The sequence below is a fragment of the Borostomias antarcticus genome, assembly GCF_949987555.1.
Source record: "Borostomias antarcticus genome assembly, contig: scaffold_189, whole genome shotgun sequence".
NCBI lineage: Eukaryota > Metazoa > Chordata > Actinopteri > Stomiiformes > Stomiidae > Borostomias > Borostomias antarcticus.
In genome coordinates, this window is record NW_028176042.1 from 115001 (window position 1) to 122500 (window position 7500).

The following is a 7500-nucleotide window of genomic DNA, read 5'->3' on the forward strand; positions in this document are numbered from 1 at the left end:
TCTGTGGTGCTGTCCATGGTGCTGAACTGGCCTATTCAACCCTGTGGTGCTGTCCATGGTGCTGAACTGGCCCATTCAACCCTGTGGTGCTGTCCATGGTGCTGAACTGGCCTCATCACCCCTGTGGTGCTGTCCATGGTGCTGAACTGGCCTCATCACCCCTGTGGTGCTGTCCATGGTGCTGAACTGGCCTCATCACCCCTGTGGTGCTGTCCATGGTGCTGAACTGGCCTATTCAACCCTGTGGTGCTGTCCATGGTGCTGAACTGGCCTCATCACCCCTGTGGTGCTGTCCATGGTGCTGAACTGGCCTCATCACCCCTGTGGTGCTGTCCATGGTGCTGAACTGGCCTATTCAACCCTGTGGTGCTGTCTGTGGTGCTGAACTGGCCTCTTGCGCCTGGCGCGGCCAGGTTTGTGGCAGCCTCCCGCCGGACATCCCCAGGGAGGATGTCACAATGCACACACACACACACACACGCACACACACACACAGACCTACCTGTGGAGACGGAGCGTACGATGACAGGCTGCTGGCTGCCTGCGATGAAGCCGAAGCCTTGGCTGGGATGGCGCTGGATACACACCAGACGAGCTGCGCCAGGAGTCAGGCTTCCACTGTCCCTTCCTGCCTGGCTCCCCTCTAACATCGCAGGGCTGAGGGGAGGGCACACACACATGCATACACACACACACACGCATACGCATACACACACATGCAAACACACACACGCGTACACACACACATGCATACACACACACACACGCATACGCATACACACACATGCAAACACACACACGCGTACACACACACATGCACACAGTGTATAATGAGAGGGACATGTGTAGGCAGCATAATGTATATTTATACATGTAGTGTAGTTTCAGAGCTTTTAACGAGCTTCAGGAAACCTCCAGTCCAACATCACATTGGACTTCTTGGTCTCTTTGGGCAGTTTGAAAAGAATAGTGAAGGAAACTAAGGCTGGTCTCTCTGGCCAGTTTTAAAAGCATGTTGAAGGAAAATAAGGCTGGTCTCTCTGGCCAGTTTTAAAAGCATGTTGAAGGAAAATAAGGCTGGTCTCTCTGGCCAGTTTTAAAAGCATGTTACAGGTAATTGAGGTTGGAGACTGGGCATGTTTTACATAACTTTGTTCTACATTTTAACAGTTCATCAGTATCTATTTTATAGGTTTATTGTGTTTAATGTAGAATGATTTTTTTTATTTTTATAAATGTGTATGTTATGATGTATGATGTATTTATATATGTGTGAGTGAAGTGTTTATTCACACTGTATATACAGTGGGGAAAAAAACAGACATTGGGATTAACTCAATAAATCGACACTTGTAAAGAAATCACAAAAGTAAAGTACATAAATAATTTAATGTGGAATAAAGTGGAATGACACAGGACATAAGTAGTGAACACGCTAACAGAAATGTAATTGATACTTAGTGGAGAAGCCTTTGCTTGTAATGACAGCTTCAAGACACTTCTTCTAATCACCCGCATTGCTCAGGTGTGATGTGGGCCCATTCCTCTACGCAGATTATCCTTAAATCTTGAAGATTGTATACGTATGTATGTATGTTCAGTATGTATGTATGTATGTATGTGTATGTATGTAGAGTAAAGTGTGTATGTAGTGTAGTCATGTATGTGTGTAGAGGGAACTGTGTATGTAGTGTATAGTATTTGCATTTTTTGTAAAGTATAGTATTTGCATTTGCACTGTTTGCTACCGTAAGTGCTTACTGTGCCTTATACCTATATATGCTATTCTGGATTACAGGGATAGATAAGGTATAATGGCCTGTCAGCCGGTCATGTAGGTAACATCTATGTAACTATTCTCATCTCATATGCTCTACTAATAGTCATGTTTAATTCCATGTTTAGTCTCTCTGTAAAATGTTCCCATGTTCCCATACTTGACCGTCTCGTTGAGAGAGAAATAGTTTTTACAGGTCCCCTATATAAACCCAAATGGGTGAACAGTTTTTTTTTGCTTCCTTCTGAGAAAATTAGGGGCAGGATCTCTGCTCACCCCCACCCTCTTTCTCTCTGTGCATTGTGTTGCCCATGTGATTAAAATGCTCTATATAAATAAAGTTTGATTTGATGTAGTGTGTAGTGTACCTGTCACATGTGTTGGTGTGTCCATCCTGGACCTCGGCCATGCCCTGTGTCGAGGGGGGAGGGGCATGGGGCAGGGGGTCACTGCAGGGGGCGGGCTCTGGGTCACACACATCCACCTGGGAGACGCGCAGATGGAGGGGAGGAGGGGAAAGGACGAAAGAAGAGAAGGAAAAGAGAAAAGAGAGATTTCCATTTTATTTGTTTTATTTAACCTTTATTTAACCAGCCAAGCTGCTAAGAACAAATTATTATTCACAATAGTGGCCTGACAGGAGACAAAGGCCTCTTGAGGGAAGGGGGGCTGAAGAGGAATCTCAAAGTTAATTTAAAAAACCAACACAGTTAAAAGACAGCAGCACACATCCAGACAATCCACACAGTTACGTGACAGACAGCAGCACAAATCCAAGCGTTTCCAAAACAGTTAAAAGACAGCAGCACCAATCCAAGCACTTCCAACACAGTTAAAAGACAGCAGCACAAATCCAATCACTTCCAACACGCACTCTACTTATGTACAGTCATATCACTCTACTTATGTACAGTCATATCATCAGTCCACTAAAGACGACAGAACAGTGGCAGAACAAGAGTAGCTTTTAACATTAACACAGACGGGCAAAGAAACATCCACAGCTGAAGAGTAAGCACACATGAGATCTGGTTGAGATGAGGAGAGGAGGGGAGCAGAGAGGAGGAGAGGAGGAGTTGAGAGGAGATGAGAGTAAAGGAGAAGAGATTTAGAAGATAACCTGAAGCAATATCAACATGAGAGATCAAAGGTTCCCTTGCTGCTGAGGATAATTCTCAATAGGTAGTCGTTCTGAAGCTCTATTCTCCTTCATGAACGCTCATCATGTAGTCAGACCACATGGCACCCCCCCATTGCTCTCTGTAAAGCACATTGTGTTGCCTCTGTGTATGAAATGCGCCTTACAAATAAAGTTTTATTTGATTTGATACACACACTCAAAATATTACAATCGTGAGTTTGAACGATGTCATTTCACGGAGCGCAGTCCCACATCCCTCAAACTTAACACAACACAGATCAGATCACATGCAGCTTCTCCCAGATCACATGCAGCTCCTCCCAGATCACATGCAGCTCCTCCCAGATCACATGCAGCTCCTCCCAGATCACACACAGCTTCTCCCAGATCACATGCAGCTTCTCCCAGATCACATGCAGCTTCTCCCAGATCACATGCAGCTGCTCCCAGATCACATGCAGCTTCTCCCAGATCACATGCAGCTGCTCCCAGATCACATGCAGCTTCTCCCAGATCACATACAGCTTCTCCCAAATGCTAGACCCGTGTACATAAATACATAACATGGCTTTGGAGGTGTGCAGAGACAGACAGGGTGTCTGCGGGTGTTGTTGGCTCGTTTATTTACATCGGCCACAAAGGACTTTAAATCTTAGGAGACTGAAGCGAGGCGAGCTCTGTTAATGGCAGACCTGCTGAAGGGTCTAAACCAAAACAAACACACACACAGCTGGCCCGCCCGCCTGCTAATGCTCAACACTGCGCTCTCATCTACAGACGCCTGCATGGGAGAGAGAGAGAGAGAGAGAGAGAGAGAGAGAGAGGGAAGAAGGGAGAGGGAGAGGGAGAGAGGGAGAGAGAGAGAGAGAAAAAAAACAGAAAAGAAGAACAAGAGAAAGAATGTTTGATATTCCGTCCTGTTGCCCAGATCTACTGAGGCGATGTGGCCAGGCTGAAGAGGACAGAAAAGAGAGAGGGAGAGAGAGAGAGAGAGAGAGAGAGAGAGAGAGAGAGTGAGAGAGAGAGAGAGAGAGAGAGTGAGAGAGAGAGAGAGAGAGAGAGAGAGAGAGTGAGAGTGAGAGTGAGAGTGAGAGAGAGAGAGAGAGAGAGGGAGAGAGAGAGAGAGAGAGAGAGAGCAGGCCGTCAATAAGCTAAGGATGAGTCAGTCCAGTCAGTGATTCATATTCATGTTGTCGTATCGCTTGCTAACAGCGGATTATAAAGCAGGACTGTCACCCGGTCCGTCATAATGATGCATCACCGATGTCCGTGCCATGCAACACCATCCTGCTCACAACTCCAGGCTCTGAACAGCCAGTGAACAGTAAGGTATGGGGCTAGGCTTTGAACAGCCAGTGAACAGTAAGGTATGGGGCTAGGCTTTGAACACATAGAGCTCGCAGATTTCTATTCTGAAAATGCGTAGGCGTGAATGACATGCAGTATAATAGCATAATAATATGATAGACAGTGAAATGGCAAGTCCTAACAAGCTGAGGTGCATGAGAAGGAAACCACATTGGCACTGTGAAACGGGCCCCTATGTACCTGTCTCTCCTCCTCTCTCTATCTCTACCTACCTGATACCTACGTACCTGTCTCTCTCTGTCTCCCCTCCTCTCTCTATCTCTACCTACGTAATACCTACGTCCCTGATTATAACATCACACCACACCTGCTGTTTGAAACTATGGACACAAGTACCAGCGCGACACGCACAAGTCTCACTGAGTTGTGTTTCACCAAGATTGTGTTGAGCATATCCTTGTGTATTATAGGCTAGTATTCAATATGTTAGAGTGCTCAAGATCAAAGGATGCGGGCAACTTGTGAAACATCCCACTCACCATCCCGAAGCATGAAGCGCTTGCGTTTCTCTGAGCGTGATGTACTATTTGTTTTTGAGAGTAAATAAGTGGAGGACGTTCCTGTGCCATATCCTGTTCCTGTGCCATATCCTGTTCCTGTGCCATATCCTGTTCCTGTGCCATATCCTGTTCCTGTGCCACATCCTGTTCTTGTGCCATATCCTGTTCCTGAGCCATATCCTGTTCCTGTGCCATATCCTGTTCCTGTGCCATATCCTGTTCCTGTGCCACATCCTGTTCCTGTGCCATATCCTGTTCCTGTGCCATATCCTGTTCCTGTGCCATATCCTGTTCCTGTGCCATATCCTGTTCCTGTGCCATATCCTGTTCCTGTGCCACATCCTGTTCCTGTGCCATATCCTGTTCCTGTGCCATATCCTGTTCCTGTGCCATATCCTGCTCCTGTGCCACATCCTGTTCCTGAGCCATATCCTGTTCCTGTGCCATATCCTGTTCCTGTGCCATATCCTGTTCCTGTGCCACATCCTGTTCCTGTGCCATATCCTGTTCCTGTACCACATCCTGTTTCATCATCAAGGAGCCCCAGCAGAGGGAGGAGTGGTCGTCCATCAGTCCCTGTGTGACAGGCTGGCCTCGTGCCATTATGGATGTCAATAGCTCTCCTCTCCCCCCTCCCCTCCTCCCCTCCCCCCCCGCAGCTCCCCGCAGCCCAGAGAGCTGAAGAGCAGGGAGGGGGGAGGGGAGGAGGTGGGAGGGGAGGGGGGCAGGATTTGTGTCCTCAGGAGGCAGCATAAATATCCATGCTTAAAGAGAGCTCCCTCTTCCCCCCCGTTTCCACCATCACTCACAGAGCTCAGGTTTCGCTCCCCACAGAGTCACAGAGGCCCGGGTCCAGCCTCTACCGGGGCCAGCACACAAAGGCCCGGGTCCAGCCTCTACCGGGGCCGCTCACCAGCACACAGAGGCCTGGGTCCAACGTCACCGGCCGGTGTGTTCAGGTGCAGAACCTAACATGACGCTTGGGGCACAGATGCTGGAATCCAACCTCAGCCCCAATCCCTCAGTACGCATGACTTGACTGAATCAGAAAACGGCTAAAGAGAGATAGAGAGAGAGAGAGAGAGAGAGAGAGAGAGAGAGAGAGAGAGAGAGAGAGAGAGAGAGAGAGAGAGAGAGAGAGAGAAAGAGAGAGAGAGAAACAGAGAGAGAGAGAGAGAGAAAGAGAGAGAGAGAAACAGAGAGGCGGAGAGATAGAGACAGAGACAGAGGGAGAGAGAGACAGAGAGAGAAAGAGAGAGGTGGAGAGACAGAGAGATAGAGAGAGAGAGAGATAGAGAGAGAGAGACAGAGAGATAGAGAGAGAGATAGAGAGAGAGATAGACAGTGAGAGAGATATATATATAGAGAGAGAGAGATAGAGAGAGAGAGAGAGAGAGATAGAGAGATAGAGAGAGATAGAGAGAGAGAGACAGAGAGATAGAGAGAGATAGAGACAGTGAGAGATAGAGAGAGAAACAGGTTGCTGGAGGAAACAGACCCTGTGTTGGTAAAGATAAGCGATGGTTCAGCAGCAGGCCTTTAGCGAACGTGCGTCAAAACACAAAATCCTCAAGGGCATCAGCAAGGCTGGCTGTTACCATGGCTACGGCCTTCGGTGGCATGTGGGGAAGGGGTTCTGATGATGACGAGATGGCTTCGGCACCCGTGATTGGGTAGCCACTCTCAAGGGCTCAGACCCAGACCCGCCCCGGGCGCCATGCGATGAGGGACCGGACGCCCCGACTCCAGACAGATTCTCATCTCCAGTCCGCCATGCAAGAGGTGTGTGAGGGCCTGAAATGTGGGGCCCAGCCTGGTCCAAGCCTGAGGTGTTCTGGCCCGGCCCTACCCCAGCTCCACGAGTTAAGCAATTACTCAGCCCGAGCCCGACTTAAAGGGCACCGCACATGCTAAATCAATTTTGTAATGTGTTTATCATATACATGTTGGTCCCTGATGGTCCTACCAATGTACAAAAGTTGATATCAAACAACGCAGTCATTTGTTTATGGTCAGCAGTTTGGAATTTGGAGTTTGGAATCGATTCAGGAAACGTGGCACTATGAATTGCAATCCTTTAAAGAATCGATTCTTTGGAGCACCCCTAGTACAGTAAGGACAGTAAGTGCCTCAGTACCATAAAGTACTACAAAGTCTCGCCCGTCTCTGTGCCTACCGGTCATTTGAGTCTCCTGTCATCAAACTGAATGGACCATCCCCTATCAGCCACCGTTTACCGACCACCTAAGCCAAATTCTGACTTCATCAATGAATTTTCTGCTTTCCTCACTCACATCTCCTCCCTTTCCTCTAATGTAATTCTCCTTGGTGACTTCAATGTACATATTGATAAAGCCAATAACTACCTCACTAAAGATTTTATGTCCTGCCTTGACAGATTTGATTTGCAGTAGTTTATTAATTTCCCCACCCATTCAAAAGGCCATATCCTGCATTTACTATGCTGCTCTGATGTCACTCCCTCTAATTACTCTGAAACCGATCTTCCCATCTCTGACCACATGTTCATTTCATTTAATGTTAAGGTGACACTATTCAAAACTAAACTCCCCCATGTAATCTCTTTCCGCAATATTAAGGATATTGATTAAAACGGTACTTGCCACTGGTATTGCCGATCTCCCCAGCATCACCTTCACATCCACCTCTGATGCTCTGTCACTACAACAGTGACCTTCACAGTCTCCTGGATA